The 16,015-nt window shown below is 43.2% G+C and overlaps 1 protein-coding gene across 1 annotated transcript in view; it reads left to right on the top strand.

The window, feature by feature from the left end:
• Nucleotides 1-16,015, top strand: part of pepd (peptidase D) — a 157,134-nt gene that overhangs the window by 86,284 nt on the left and 54,835 nt on the right. The gene's annotated exons all lie outside the window — the stretch shown is intronic.

Raw genomic sequence — 16,015 nt, 5'->3', positions numbered from 1 at the left:
GAGGGTCAGCGCCGAGGGAGCGCCGCACTGTCGGAGGGTCAGCGCCGCACTGTCGGAGGGTCAGCGCCGAGGGAATTTCTATTGTTAGACAGTAGAGCATTCCTCACGCTCTCTTCCTGCACAGTTGAATGTTAAAGCTCCATGGCAAAGTGCACAGTTATCCTGACCAGTATTTGTCCCACCCAAATTCAGCAACAATTCTTTTATCTTGTTACTGATTGCTGTTCTCTGTTCCCTTTGCAATCAAAATGGCTGCCAGGTTTGCACAGATATCAGTTAGATATCTCTTCAAAGTTGTTTTGCACTTTTACACTAGTCTTTTGATGAATGATGTTCTCTGCTGTGTTGTCCTTCAGTGCATAGTCTTTTACACAGCTGAGAGTTAATGAAGCGTTCGCTTGTGTCTCTGCCTAAGACCATAATATAATCAAAACAAAAATGTGAGAAATACTCAGTAGGTCAGGCAGCACTTCTACTGTGAAAAAGAGTTTATGTTTCAGATTGAGAACTTATGTTTAAAGCTCATGCAATTGAATTGTTAACTCTTTCTGGCTCCCTTTAAGCTGTCTGACCCACTGAACATTTCCGGCATTTTCTGCAATAAAATCCCAGTTTAATTGATGTTGTCTGGTTGCTGACCAGACTCTTCCGCTATGAAAGCAGTTCTTCTTTATTTCCTTAATCATAATTGTTCACCATTAGATCTCTCCTTTTCCTTTTCTCAAATGTGGACGCACCCAGATTCTGCAGTCTCTTTACGTAGATGAAGTCCTGCCTCCCTGGTACCAATCTAGTACATTGTCTTTGCATCCTTTCCAAGATGTTGACATTATTTATGAAATGTGGTGCCCAGAATTGAGTGCAGTATCTCAGCTGAGTATTGGTCTGTTTGATTTCATTTGCTGCCTTCGAGTGTGGGTCAAGGTATCACTGTCTGTTCTGGAGAGCTTACCAAGATATTTTGACATTTCGGCTGCCAGTTGTGATATTTGGTGATTGAAGCAATCTATTAGAGTCAAGGCAAAAATGTTGTTGGTAGATGAACAGAATTAATTGAATGCATAAATCACATAAAGCCAAATCCACCATGATTAATTGAATATCAGTCATTATTATGGCTGCCAGGGTCAGAATCTTTTAAAGGATGATTGACAGCCTCTCATTACAGACCTGGAATTCATTAGAAATTAGTCTACAGGATTGTTATTCTCCATTTGATTGTTTTGTGTATCGTGGGAGGTTTAGATTCTGTGACTACATTTTAGTAAGAACAATTAGTATTCTTGAGATTTTTAAACCTTTACCCTGCTGGATAAACAGCCTCTGTTCAATTATAGATTCAGTAACCCTTACTTTGCTGCATCAACAGTGACTGTGTACATTTACAGCACAAGTGACAGTTGACTGAATGAAGTGATTTTGTGTTATGTGGTGAGTGACCTTTACCTTGCTGAATAATCAGTAACCTGATGGAGAAAAGGCATTCACATCATCTTTCACAAAGTTTCACTTGGAAGAATTTTATGAACAGCCATTATTCTGTGGACAAGTAGGGCAGTTAAGATGATTCCTATGAAGACAGTAAAGAAGGCAAATGGTATGTTGGCCTTCATTGCAAAAGGTTTTGAGCGCAGGAGCAGGAATGTGTTGTTGCAGTTATGCAGAGTGTTGGTGAGACCACACCTAGAACATTGTCTGCAATTTTGGTCTCCTTTTCTGAGGAAGGATGCTGTTGCTCTCGAGGGAGTGCAGCAAAGGTTTACCAGGCTCTTTTCCAGGGATGGTGGAACTGACGTTTGAGGAGAGGTTGACTGGGTTGGGATTGTTTTGGCTAGAGTTCAGATGAAGGAGTGGAGATCTCGGAGAGACTTATAAAATGCCAACAGAACTGGACAGGGTAGATGCAGGAAGGATGTTCCCGATGGTGGATGTGTCCAGAACCAGGGGTCACACACAGTCTGAGGATTCGGGGTAGGCGATTTAGGCCGGGGGTGAGGAGTCATTTCTTCACCCACAGAGTGGTGAGCCTGTAGAATTCATTACCACAGGAAGTAGTTGATGCCAATGTGTTCAAGAGGCGACTAGATATAGTACTTGGGGCAAATGGAATCAAAGGTTATGGGGAGAAGGCAGGATTAGGCTATTGAGTTGGATGATCAGCCATGATCATGGTGAATAGCAGAGCAGGCTCGAAGGGCCGTATGGCTTCCTGCTCCTATCTTTTGTGTTTCTAAGTTAACAGTAATGAGATGAGCAATTAACAAATGTGTGCCTGTGGTGTTTGCTGTCAGAGCACTCCCAGATGTCCCTCCAATCCAATCTTTAGCTTCAATATGAACAGATTTCTTCACTACCTTTACTTCAATTGTACTGTGATGGGTTGTTGTCTGCCATGACGCAAAGTTAGTGTAAAGTTCAGTTTAAGTAATTAAAGGATTGGAATAGTTCTTGTCTTTGGATCTATTTTTAAAGCTGTGTGCTAAGGATCTGTGGAAGGTGACTCAAGCCTTCTCTGTAGATGGTTAAGTACATTACAGTGTGGGCCATTGTTCGGTTGGCTAATTACTTCTTTATTCCAATCCTTCCATTGCATCACTCTATACAGACATAACCTCTTTCAATGAGCAGCTGAAATATAAAATTCACTGACTACTGGAAATCAAAGGGAACAGAATTAGCAATTTGAGATAGTAGGAACTGCAGATGCTGGAGAATCCGAGACAATAAGGTGCAGAGCTGGATGAACACAGCAGGCCAAGCAGCATCATAGGAGCAGAAAGGCTGACGTTTCGGGCCTAGACCCTTCATCAGAAAAGGGGGAGGGGAAGGGAGTTCTGAAATAAATAGGGAGAGAGGGGGGAGGCAGATAGAAGATGGATAGAGGAGAAGATAGGTGGGGAGGAGACAGGCAGGTCAAAGAGGCGGGGATGGAGCCAGTAAAGGTGAGTGTAGGTGGGGAGTTAGGGAGGGGATAGGTCAGTCCAGGGAGGACGGACAGGTCAAGGGGGTGGGATGAGGTTAGTCGGTAGGAGATGGGGGTGCGGCTTGAGGTGGGAGGAGGGGATAGGTGGGAGGAAGAACAGGTTAGGGAGGCGGGGACGAGCTGGACTGGTTTTGGGATGCGGTGGGGGAGGGGAGATTTTGAAGCTTGTGAAATCCACATTGATATTAGCAATTTGACAGTTTTCTACCACTTAACCAATTGTGATAGCTTCACTAGCCTAGTATAACTGAAATGATGTCCACAATGCAGCATGTTAATGATTAGCCAGTTCAACTGTTTTAGTGATATTGTTTGTGGGAGAAATGTTAAGCAGGGCACTGAAATCATAGAAAATCTATGACAGAATGAAACTATTCAGCCCATCATCTCCATGCTGGGAATGGAGAGCTCTCCAGTCTGATTCCACATTTCTGCTGCCGGAGGAAGTGGTGGAGGTGGATACAGTTACAACTAGTGGAGACTGGTACAATTACAACGTTTAAAAAGCATCTGGATGGGTGCGTGAATAGGAAGGGTGTAGAGGGATATGGACTAAATGCTGACAAATGGGCCTGGATTTATTTAGGATACCTAGTTGGCATGGACGAGTTGGACCAAAAGGGTCTGTTTCCGTGCTGTACATCTCTATGACTCTATAAAATGACGTCAACCTATCCAATCTTTCCTAAAATGTGAAATTCTCTAGTGTAGCAACATCTCCATAAACCACTTCTGCAACCTCTCCATTGTAATCACAGCTTTCCTGTAAGAAGGTGACCAGAACTCGACATAGTACTCAAACTGTTGTCTAACCAGCATTGTATACAGTTCTCGCATTAACCCCCTGTTGTTCTGATAGAGTTATAGAGATCTATAGTGCAGAAAAGGCCAGTCGGATGATCATGTCCACACTAGTCAAAAACAAACATCTCCGTATTCTGGTCTCCATTTTCAGCATTTGGCCTATTGCTTTGTATTCCTTGGGATTGCAAGTGGACGTCTAAATGCTATTTAAATCCAGAGTCCAAAGATGTGCAAGTTAGGTGGATTTGCCATGCTAAATTACCCACAGTGTTCAGGGATGGGGTAAGGAGGTGAGTCTGGGTGGGATGCTCTTCGGAGGGTTGGTGTGGACTTATTGGGCTGAAAGGCCAATTTCCACACTGTCGGGATTCTATAAAAAACATGTTATGAGGGTTTCTGTCTCTACCACCCTTACAAGGCAGATTCCCACCACAATCTGGGGAAAAAATATTTTTCATCATAACCCCCCAAACCAGCTGCCCCTACCTTTATTGACTATTTTATAACTCAGCTAATAAAGGAAAGCATAGCATGTTGTCTTAACCATTTTATGGACCTTTCCTGCTACATACCAGGATCTGTTAATAGGCACAAGCCTCTTCTTTCATGAGGCAGTAGGCTCTTGTATACCCATCAAAAAAGGTAGATGATCCCTTAGTGTACTGCTTCATCTAAAATAGAGGACCTATCTGAGTGGTGCTCCCTCAGAGGTACCCAATGTCTGCTCCATGCTGTACCTGCTGTGAAGCCCTTCTGACTGATAGGATTCTCGCACTCTGGGATTCTGAGGTGACGAAACAGTTCAATGCTGGGCCTGCACAGCCTGCTGCAGCTGGGGCAGGTGGTGTTTTCTCTGAGTGGGGTGATCCCGTTTTCTCTCACATTTTTCCACTGTATGTTTGACCTCCATTTGAACGTTTTGGAGATACTGAATGGGTGGCTCTTCACAGATGCTGCTTGTAGACAGTGCAAATGATAGCATAATATTGCACAGGGATATTGATAGTCTGTGTGGATGGGCAAGGCTGAGGCAATTGTATTTCAACGTAAGAAAGTTTAAGTTTATCCATTTTGGACCGAAAAAGAATAGATCAAGGTACTTTCTAGATGTTATGAAGTTAAATATGAAGAGACATACCGGTTCAGACACATAGGTCTTTAAAATGTCACAGACAGATGCAGAAAATAATCAAGAAAGCAAATATAATCCTTGCCTTTATGTCTAGAGGTCTGGAGTACAAGGTTCATAGGGGTTTTGCTGCAGTTATAGAAAACCCTGGTTAGACCCCACTTGGAGAACTGTGAGCAGATCTGGGCACCACACCTTAGTATTGGCCTTGGAGGAGATTTACCAGGATGTTGCCTGGAATGGAGGGAAGGTCTTACAAGGAAAGGTTGAGAGAGATAGGGCTTTTCTCTTTAGAACGACAAAGGATGAGAGATGACTTGATAGAGATGTACAAAATGATCAGAGGTATAGATAGAGTGGACAGCCAGAGACTTTTTCCTAGGGTGAAGGTAGCTATTACTAGGGGGCATAGTTTTAAAGTGAGTGGAGGTAGGTATAGGGGAGACGTCAAGAGGTAGGTTCTTTACTCAGAGAGTGGTAGGGGCATGGAATGCATTGCCGGAGAGGGCAGTGGAGTTCGGCCTCATTAGGGGCATTTAAGCGGCTATTAGATAGGCATATGGATGATAGTATAAGGTAGGGGTGGAGGTTAGATAGACCTTAGGTTTAGGGTAAAAGTTCGGCACAACATCGTGGGCCGAAGGGCCTGTACTGTGCTGTACAGTTCTATGTTCTATTAACAAGACAGCATGGATAAAGATAAACTATCTCTACTGATTGGGGATTCTAGAACTAGGGAGCAGAGTCTGAGTTTTAGGTCCAGACTGTTCAGGAGAGATGTTTGGAAGCACTTCTACACACAAAGGGTTCTAGCTGTTTGGAATTCTTCATAAGCAGCAGTGGAAGCAGGATAAGTTGTTAATTTTAAATCTGAGATAGATAAATTTTTGTTACACAAAGATATTAAGGGATATTGACCAAAGTAGTTATGTGGAGTTGGGCCTTAGATCAGGCATGTTTCATTGACAGAATAGTTCAAGTGGCTGAATGGCCTACTCTTCTTCCTATGTTCCCATATAGGAATGGAATTCTGAAGAAGAGTCATACTGAGCTCAAATGTTAACTCTGTTTCTGTCTCCACGGAAGCTGCCAGACCTGCCGAGTTTCTCCAGCACCATCTGGTTGTTTTGGAATTTCAGCATTTGCACGTTCGATGATGCTGGAATAATAAATAGGTTTCCATTCTCAGTGGTTGACGAATACAAGCTTGTGATGTGCTTTCAACGTTTTTGAGCAGCGCATATTTCATCCTAACAATATCCTCCTTTTTACAAAGGTTCATCAGCAATAACCAATCCCAGCATAGACTGAGGAATAGAGTAAAGGGACTCCCATTGATGTAATATAGTTGAATATAAATCTGAGAGACTCTTTTATTGAAGCACCTAGCAGGCAGAGACCAAACCTGTGAATATTGTGTGCAGTGATTTATTGTGTCAAATGAGCCATTTTGTCAACCTGGTACTGAGTTGGCTTGTCAGTGTGGTACTTTCTTTGATTGAGTAAACTCTTAGCCCTTGACAGTCTATGATCCATCTGCCTATTGAAGCAATTACTGATCAGTTGGGAAATTCCAATTGTATAGTTCAATATGCGCCGAACTATCTCTGAACCAATGTCCCCAAACGTTTGCAGCCAAGAGCTCATGAATCACATCCTGAATTGTGAAGCACAATAGTTTTTGAGTTTAGAAACAACACAATTTTTAGGAACTTGATCTTACAGGGTGTACAAGTAGAATCTATGATGTTAGAGTATGGAAAGATGGTATTCAACCCATTATGACTGTACTGGCTCCCGAAAGAGCTACTCAGCTAGTCACATTCTCCAGGCCTATCTTTGTAGCCCTCTAACTTCACCCCTTTCAAACATATTTATCCAACTCTCTTTTGAAACCTCCAATGGCGTTTGCCTCCACCCCTCTCCCAGGCAGCACATTTCAAATCCTAACAACTCTGAGTAAAGAAGTTTCTCCCCATCTCGCTCGTAGCTCATTTGCTGGCAATCTTGAAATTGTGACTCCTACTTACTGACATACTAACTAGTGAAACATAATATCTTTCTTTGCCCTATCAAAGTTGTTCATAATTTTGAACACCTCAATAAGGTCACCTCTTAACTTTCTCTGCTCCAAGAAGGAGGAAAACAAATTTCTTTAATCTTTCCTTGTATCTAGAATCCCTCATTCCTGTTATCATTCTAGTAAATCTCCTTTGAACTCTCTCCAGGGCTTTAACATCCTTCCTTCAATAAGGTGCCCAGAACTGAACACACTACTCCAGATGTGCTCTGACCAATGATTTGTAGAGGTGCAACATCACTTCCTTGTTTTTATACTCTATGCCTCTACTTATAAACCCAAGGATCCTACGAGCTTTCTTAACAACTGTTTCAACTTGCTTGGCTACCTTGAGGGAATCATGTTTGTGAACTCCGAGGACCCTCTGTTCTGGTACTCCCCTCAAAGTTGTGCCATTTAGCCTGTGTTGTTTCTCCATATTTCTTCTACCAAAATGCATTGCCTCTCATTTCTCTGCATTGAAATTCATGTGCTAAGTGTCTGGCCATTTGGCCAACTTGTCAACGTCCCTGTGAAGTCGCTTAGCGTCATCCCCACAATTCAGTATTCTTCCTAGCTTAATATGATCTGCAAATTTAGAGACTTTGCTGTCAAGGCCCATCTCCAAATCATTTATATAAGTCAGTAAAAGCAAGGGTCCCCACACCGATTCCTGGGGAATGCCACTTTCAGCTCATCTCCAAATTAAGAAATGCCCATCTCTCCCTACTGTCTGTTACCTATCATTTAACCAACTTCTAATCCATGCTGCCAAGGACCCATCAATCCCAGACATTTCTAATTTGTTAACCAAGCTGCCATGTGGCACTGCATCAGATGTTTTCTGAAACTGCAAATATACAACATCCACAGCACTGCTCTCATCCGCTGCCTATGTCATCAAAGACCTCATTTGAAACAAAAAAAGCTTACATTTGTCCTGCACTTTCTCCATCTTTGGAAGTCGCTTTGAATGATACAAGAATTAAACTCTATGGCAGTGTAGTCATGTTGTATTGGCGGAATTATGACAGGCTGTTTGCACATAGCAAGATCCCAGAAACAGTGAGATAAATGTCCAGATAATCTGCTTTTATTGTTGCTAGTTGAGGGATAAATGCTGGCAAGAAAAATATGCCTCTGGGCAATCAGGGCTGTGGGATCTTTGCAAATTTATGCTTAATGTCTATCATATAGAGTTGCGAGCTTGTGGAATCAAACGATGTTCCTATTGCGCATTGACCCTCCCTCCCTCTTGGAGGCACAGCAGATGGGATTGGTCTGTACAGCAGTGTGTAATTCAGAAGCCTAACTCTCACCATTCCCGGTATTCTTTACTATTGCAGTATATGTGTTGCTTATCAGCGAACGTTATTGACAGGTGATCAGATCCAGCAGGTTCCAGTAATACTGTGTGTAGTTCTGGTCACTTCACTATAGGAAGGATGTGATAGGGGTATAGAGGAGATTCACCAGGATGTTGTCTGGGGTGGAGCATTTCGTGATGAAGGGAAATTGAATGAGTTTGGGATATTTTCTTTGGTGCAGAGAAGGCTGAGAGGGGGAACCTGATAGGGGTGTAAAAGATGATGAGGGGTGTGGTCAGAATGGATAGAAAGCAGCTGTTCCCCTCAGTCTAAATGTCAAGAACAAGGGGGCACAATTTTAAAGTGAAAAGGTGAAGCTTTAGAGGGAATTTGAGGAGAAGCTTTTTCACCCAGAGGGCTTAACCTTTTCAGAGACCATTCAGGGTCAACCACGTTATTATCACATTTGGACCATACTGGGTAAGGACGGCAGATTTCCTTCCCTAAACGACTTTAGTCCTGGATGAGGTTTTACTTTCTGGTATTGCTGTCTGTCTCTTGGTGCACCATCAAGAAGGCAACAGCCTAGTGGTATTATCACTGGACTGTTATTCCAGCAACCCAGATAACATTCTGGGGACCCAGGTTCAAATCCCGCCACAGCAGATGGTGGAATTTGTATTCAATAAAATATCTGGAATTAAGAGTATAATGATGACCATGAACCCATTGTTGATTGTCAGGAAAAACCCATTTGGTTCACTGATGTCCTTTAGGGAAGGAAACTGCCATCTTTACCTGGTCTGGCCTACATGTGGTTGACTCTGAACTGCCTTCTGGGCAATTAGGGATGGGCAATAAATGCTGCCTGGTCAGTGGCACCCTCATCCTGTTAATGAATAAAGGATAAAAAGTCACCCCACACCCCAGCCTGGTTCAAAGCATCGACCTGGATTATGGCAGAGCGACGCTACCCAACTAGCTGAGATGTGAGAACATAGTTTACACTGAGGAGACTTTTTATAAGTGCCTCTTCGTGTTTTAATGATCCTGTCTGGGTTAAAATGCTGAATGAATGTGCAGAAATTGAGAGAGTTGATTTTAAAGTAATTTCATTCAGTGTTCTCTATCACATGCTGACATTTTATAATGAAAAATCCTGCTGATGAGGCTTTTAATATTTTTAAATAGAACATTCTCGCTTTCCATTTTGAATAGTGAGATTACAATTGAGAGCATCACTTCAGATACATAACTGAAGTGCAGGAGTGGTCATTCCGAGGGGCACAAGGAAATGGGGCAGGGGCCTGAGAACATCAATACTGTTATCTGTTTATATCACTGCTCCTAAGTAACTGTAATCTGAAGAATTGGTCCCTTCGGGATCAATTACACAGCTCCATGTGACTGGCTGTACGGACCGCTGTTCACAGCTGAGCTACCGTTCGCTGTTCACAGCTGAGCTACCGTTCACCTACAAAAGGAGATTTCCACTCCTGTTGGGAAAATCAGTGAGTCAGTTTTAGCTTGGAGCACATTCCCTGTTCCCCCACTTTACATTCTTCGTTTTTTTTTCACTATCTCAGAATAGTGACAATACTCCTGATGGAAGTTGCTTCCTTTACGTCTTGAAAGGTGACTGTTTGTCTCCCTCTGAACCTGCAGCTCACTCTATGTTCTCTCTCCTCACAGCTCCCCTGTTCTCACCCTTCACCTCCATGTCCCCTCTGACCCTTGCTAGCTGCCACGCTGGACCCCCACCTCCCCTCTGGCTGTGTCTATGGCGATGCAGCTGACCCTGGAGCTGTGTATATTCCAGAGCTGAGAGTTCAATTTTAGCAAAGGCTCTGAGTGGTGAACACTGCCCTCTACCTGTATCAGTTTGATATTTGCCGTCTGAGCTAGTGTTGCTCAATGATGGAAGTGTTTTTCTGTGTTCTGGTCCCAACAATGGAGCATAACAGTTCCCACACAGTGGCAGGGCGATATTTACCATTGTACAACCAACCAGTCATGTAACTGTGATCTGTCATCTCAAACCAGACTGGGCAAGGCCTACAGGATTCCTTCCCAAGGAGATTTATTGATCAAGTTGGGTTTTACGAAAATTCATCAGCTTCACAGGCACACTCTATGTGCCCAGGTATGCATTTTCCGGTTCTACTTCTAGTTCAGTTAGGGGTTGAGCCTTCAACTCCCGTCAATCTCTGGATTCCCCAGTCAGTAAAAGGATGTCTAAATGTCGTGACACACCAGGAAACACGGCAGCCACATTTTTACAGCATTCACCCACCAGCAGGGATATGGGAAATGCCCTGATAAATCCTACATTGATTGAAGAAATAATAGTGACTTGGATATTGGGAGAACTTCCCTCTAAATAGGGCACCAGGATAATAAACCTCAGTTTGTCAGACCTTGTGATGGGATATGAGGTGACAGTTTGGGCAGTGAACTCGGCCTCTGAGTGGAGACTGACATGTCAGACTCGGAACAGAAAGTGACACCGCTCAACCTAAATGCCAAGATTGGAGTTCTCCTCGACAGAGGTTCCCAATGTTTACAACCAACAAAGTGCAGAGAAAGTCACTGTTGTAATGTAGGAAACTCAGCAGCCAATGTGTATATAGCAAGATCCCCCACACAACACTCTGTTAATGACCAGATTGTCTGTTTAAGTGACTTTGCCTGAGGGTGAATATTGTTCAGGTGCACCAGGGTGTTCTGTCCTTCTCTCCTTTCAGATAGTGCCATAGGATCTTGGTGCTGGACTCGCTGTGTGGGAATTGAACCCCCTGACAGCTGGAAAGAGTGGCTTTTTTTGGAATTGTTATCTGCACTGTCACTTGCATGTGTCCTTGCCGTAAGTCAATGACTAATGATGTGTGAAAGTGAGCAGATGAATGAATCTCATGAAATCTTAAAAAAAAAAGCTGCAGTTCCCCAGCATGAGAAAGTAACTAATGACCTCTCAAGCACTTTGCTGTCAGATATTAATTTTGGAAGCATGCCGCTTTCATACGTTCACTGGGTAATTTAGCTGCTGAGTGGTGCATTAAGGTGGTTAAGCACTTACTGCAGTCTCTGTGATCTTAGTTCCCACAACCACTTCCATGAAGATTTTATTTCTAACCCTTCCATATTATGAGAGCTAATGCCGTACCGTCAAAAGACCAGACTCTTCTGGTCACCTTGTAGTGTTGCTATGTCTTCAGACATCAAACCTTGAGACAAAATTGTGGGTTGTCTGCAACCTAGTCCAGAAATGGAGATGGGTGGCAATGGCAGATAGGCTGTCAGGTTATAGCGTGGATGTTATGTACGTAGTACAGAGTCCCAGTGCAAAACATTACACATCTGGAAAGTTGAAATAAATGGAGAAAATGCTGGAATCAGGCGGCATCAGCACAGAGAGAGAAATTGTGGATGTTTGAGATCAGTGGCCTTTCGAGATTGAATGTTGAACATTTTGAAAAGGAAGACAGGACAGGAGCTCAAGCAGGAGGAGGCTATACAGCTGTTTGAGCCCGCTGTACCATTCAATGCGATCATAGCTGATCATCCAACTCAGTACCTTGTTCCCACTTCCTGTCCATACCCTTTGAGCCCTTTAGTCCTAAGAACTATATCCCACTCCTTGAAAACATTCAATGTTTTGGCCTAACAAGGTGTAAAGCTGGATGAACACAGCAGGCCAAGCAGCATCAGAGGAGCAGGAAGGCTGACGTTTCGGGCCTAGACCCTTCTTCAGAAATGTTTCGGCCTGCACATTTTCCTGCTGCAGAAAATTCCACAGGCTCACCACTCTCTGGATGAAGAAATTTCTCCTCATCTCAGTCCTAAATGATTTGCCCCTTTATTCTTGGATTGTGACCCTTGATTCTAGACTCCCCAGTCAATGGGAACATTCTTTCTGCATCTACCCTCTCTAGTCCTGTTAGAATTTTACAGGTTTCTATAAGAACCCCCAACCCCAACTCTTCTAAACCCTCATGAGTATAGTCCTAACTGATCCAGACTCTCCCTGTACGTCAGTCCCACCATCCCAGGAATCAGTCTGGTAAACTTTTGCTGCACTTCCTCCATCGCCAGACCATCCTTCCTCAGATCAGGAGACCAAAACCGCGCACAATACTCCAGGCACGGTCTCACCAAGGCCCTGTATAATTGAAGCAAGACCTCCCTGCTCCTGTGCTTGAATTCCCTCACTGTGAAGGCCAACATAGCATTTATCATCTTCCCCGCCTGCTGCATCTGCACACTCACATTCACTGATTAGTATACAAGGATATCCCACTCTCATTGCACCTCCCCTTCTCCCAATCTATCACCTCCAGGTAATAATTGGCTTTTCTGTTTTTGCTCCCAAAATGAATAACCTCACATTTATCCACAATATTGTTCATCTGCCATGTGTTCACCCACTTACTTGTCCAAATTATGCTGAAACAGCTCTGCATCCTCCTCCTCAGTTCACCCTTCCACCCAGCTTTGTATCATCTGTAAATTTGGAGATATGAGATGTAGATTCTGTATCTAAATCATTAATCTACATTATGAATAGCTGGAGTTCAAACACTAATCCTTGCAGTACCCCACTGGTTGTTGCCTGCTAAAAGGAAAAAAATCAACTATTATAATTTCTTAAATCTAACAACATCCAAAGGAGTTGCCAGATTACCAAGCTCTTTTATTTTAAGTGTTTTTAATAATTGTCCTCAAATTTTGCTGGTATGGCAAGACTTCCAGCCATATCTACTGCGTAGAAAATTTCAAAGCCCGCTGAGTGAAGAAACTCCTCATTTCTGCCATAAATGGCCTGCCCATTTTTCTGAAACCATATCCTCTGGTTCCAGACCTCCTGCCCATCCAGGAGAAACTTCCTTCCTGCATCTACCCTGTATAACTCGGTCTGAATTGTGTGCACTTCAATGAGATCACCTCACTCTTTTTAAACTGTCAAGAATAAAGACTTGGTCACCTATATCTTTCCTTGGAAGGCATTCCTGCTGTCCCAAAGCAAGGCAAACTGGGAAAGAGGGGTTTCCATTCAGAACCCTGGAGAGTGGACCACCACTCCTGGTCTTATACTGCTCCCACCAAAGAATGCCCAACCCATTCCTCCATTTCAGCACAGACTAAAATGCTGCAGATGCTGGAAATCGGAAATAAAACAGGAAGTGATAGAAAATACTCAGCAGCTCAGGCAGCATACTAGATGCTTGTTTTATAGAATATCTACATTCAGTCTGCAAGCAAGACTCCAAGCTTCCTGTTGCTGACCATCACAGTCTTTGCTTGGCTTCACGCTGACTTCTTTTCTTATTGTTCAAGAGATGTGGGTGTCACTGATAGGGATAGGCAATAAATATTGGTCCAAATTGCCTAGAGGGCAGTTAAGAATCAATCACATTGCTGTGGGTCTGGAGTCACGTGTAGGCCAGACCAGGTAAGGATGGCAGATTCCTTTCCTGAAGGACATTAGTAAACCAGATGGGTTTTCCCCTGAGAGTCAGCAATGTCTTTACTGTTATTTCCAGATTATTGTTGACTTCAAATTCCACCATCCACCATAGCGTGATTCAAACCCAGGTCCCCAGAACGTTACCTGGGTCTCGGGATTAAATAATAGTATCACTAGGCCATCACTGTCTGACTGATGCTGTCCTTGGTAAATTACAGTGTCCAGTGAAGCCCAAAGCAAGCTTGGAATAGCACTTCCTCTTTCAATTTGACACTATACAGCCTTCAGGACTCAGCATTGAGTTCAGCAATTTTAGATTGTGTTTCTTGCCTTCGTTTGATGTTTATTTTTGAAACACTGCTAATAAATGAAGTGAAATTGAAGGATTTTCATCATATGTTCATGAGGACCAGGAAGCAAAAATATATACAGTATGAGAGATGGTGTTGATTGATTGGATTGTGGTTAGCATTGAGCTGTAGAAGGAATGGTTAACATTTTTTTTTGTTAAAGGTTTTTTGGTCAGAAATGTTGTTACGCACCTCTAGAGCAGGTGAGACTTGAATCCGGGCAGTGTGTTAACTGACTTCATTTCATATTCAGAAGTGCTTTCATGCACAACAGAATGGTCTTTATACCCATCATCTGTATTTGACGTTTAGAAGGATGAGGGGGATCTGATTAAAACTTACAGAATACTGAGAGGCTTGACTAGAGTGGACCTGGAGAAGATATTTCCACTAGTAGGAGAGACTGAGTGAAGGGATAACCCTGTAGAACTGAGATGAGGAGGAATTTCTTCAGTCAGAGGGTGGTGACTCTGTGGAACTCATTGTCACAGAGGGCTGTGGAAGCCAAGTCATTCTGTGTATTTAACACAGAGATAAATAGGTTCCTAACTGGTAAGGGGATCAAGGGTTACGGGCAGAAGGCAGAAGAATGGGATTGAGAAGCATATATCAACCATGATTAAATGGCAAAGTAGAATGAATGGGCTGAATGGCCTAATTCTGCTCCTATATCTTATGACCAAATGGTCTAAATGTAGCTTCCAGTGTGTATGAATGAATCTTACTGTAAGCCCATCTGCTGATCTCAAATTGGTTTTTCGTGTAATTGTTAACGTAGTCCTACTAACAGAACCACATCTAATACTGTTCTGAGATTTGCAGGCACAGGCTGGTTGAGCACAATCAGCACACTGTACTCTGCAAACACTCAAAGGGAACATATTGCTTAATGTGATCTGCAAGTTGTTGGATGTACAGTCTCTGTCCCTGTCATCACACTGGCAGTGAAACTCCCTTACACATTACCAGTTTGGGTGGTAGGCAGAGCATCCTATTGGCTTGATGGCAGTGTCTGGTGGATTTGCTGTAAAGTAACAGCATATTACAGCACACTCCATCTGTTCAAATTTTTAAGAGACCATCCCATTTCCAGGTCAGTTTGGGCATCTTTCAAAATCAAAAGTGGCCATAAGATCCTTTTGATTTTGCACAGCATAGATCATTTACGGTGTCGCTCAGTTCTATCTCAGCATCAAGCTCACAGTGTGAGCAGATCGTTAGGGTCCTCTTCATGAAGTTACCAATTAGATTGATCTTGTATCACATGGAACTATATGAATCCCAAGGCCTATATTGACCAGTGAATGTGGGCTTTCAGTAGTTTTCAGTAGAGACCTCATTGACAGATTTCCACTAACACATTGAGGAAAGGGAGCTGTTTTGCAAAACAGTATTCTAGCACAGGATGCACTTTCCTGAGCTGGTAAGGAAATTCTTGGATGCAGCTGATTATTAAAAAGTGCCATATCTATTTTGGAAGTGTGCAAGGATAAGAGGTTAGGAGTCATTCGAATGTAGACATGATTCTCATGGTGACTAATGATGGATGCGAGAGCTAGACCTACAGGGGATCCCATGACAATGCCCTCTGTATGGTGGACATGGTATCCCATTGCTGCCATCCAGCTGCCTTGCTCATCAGGAACATCATTTGTGTCTTTGTTCTTTGGCTTCTGTCCAATGAAATCTTTTGGTAAGTTATCTCTCCTGCCCCACCACCCCCAAGCACTATCACAGGCTGGATTATTGTTAATCCTCAACCTGTACCTCCTGTGGCTCCCTACCCACCTTTGGCCACCACCACCTCCACTTGGCACAAAACCACTGACAGTTCAATATTCTGATGAAGGTAACAAGGTGTAGAGCTGGATGAACACAGCAGGCCAAGCAGCATCATAGGAGCAGGAAGGCTGACGTTT

Source organism: Rhincodon typus, chromosome 15 (genome assembly GCF_021869965.1).
Source record: "Rhincodon typus isolate 14 chromosome 15, sRhiTyp1.1, whole genome shotgun sequence".
NCBI classification, from domain to species: domain Eukaryota; kingdom Metazoa; phylum Chordata; class Chondrichthyes; order Orectolobiformes; family Rhincodontidae; genus Rhincodon; species Rhincodon typus.
This window is presented reverse-complemented; position numbering and strand designations above follow the sequence as displayed.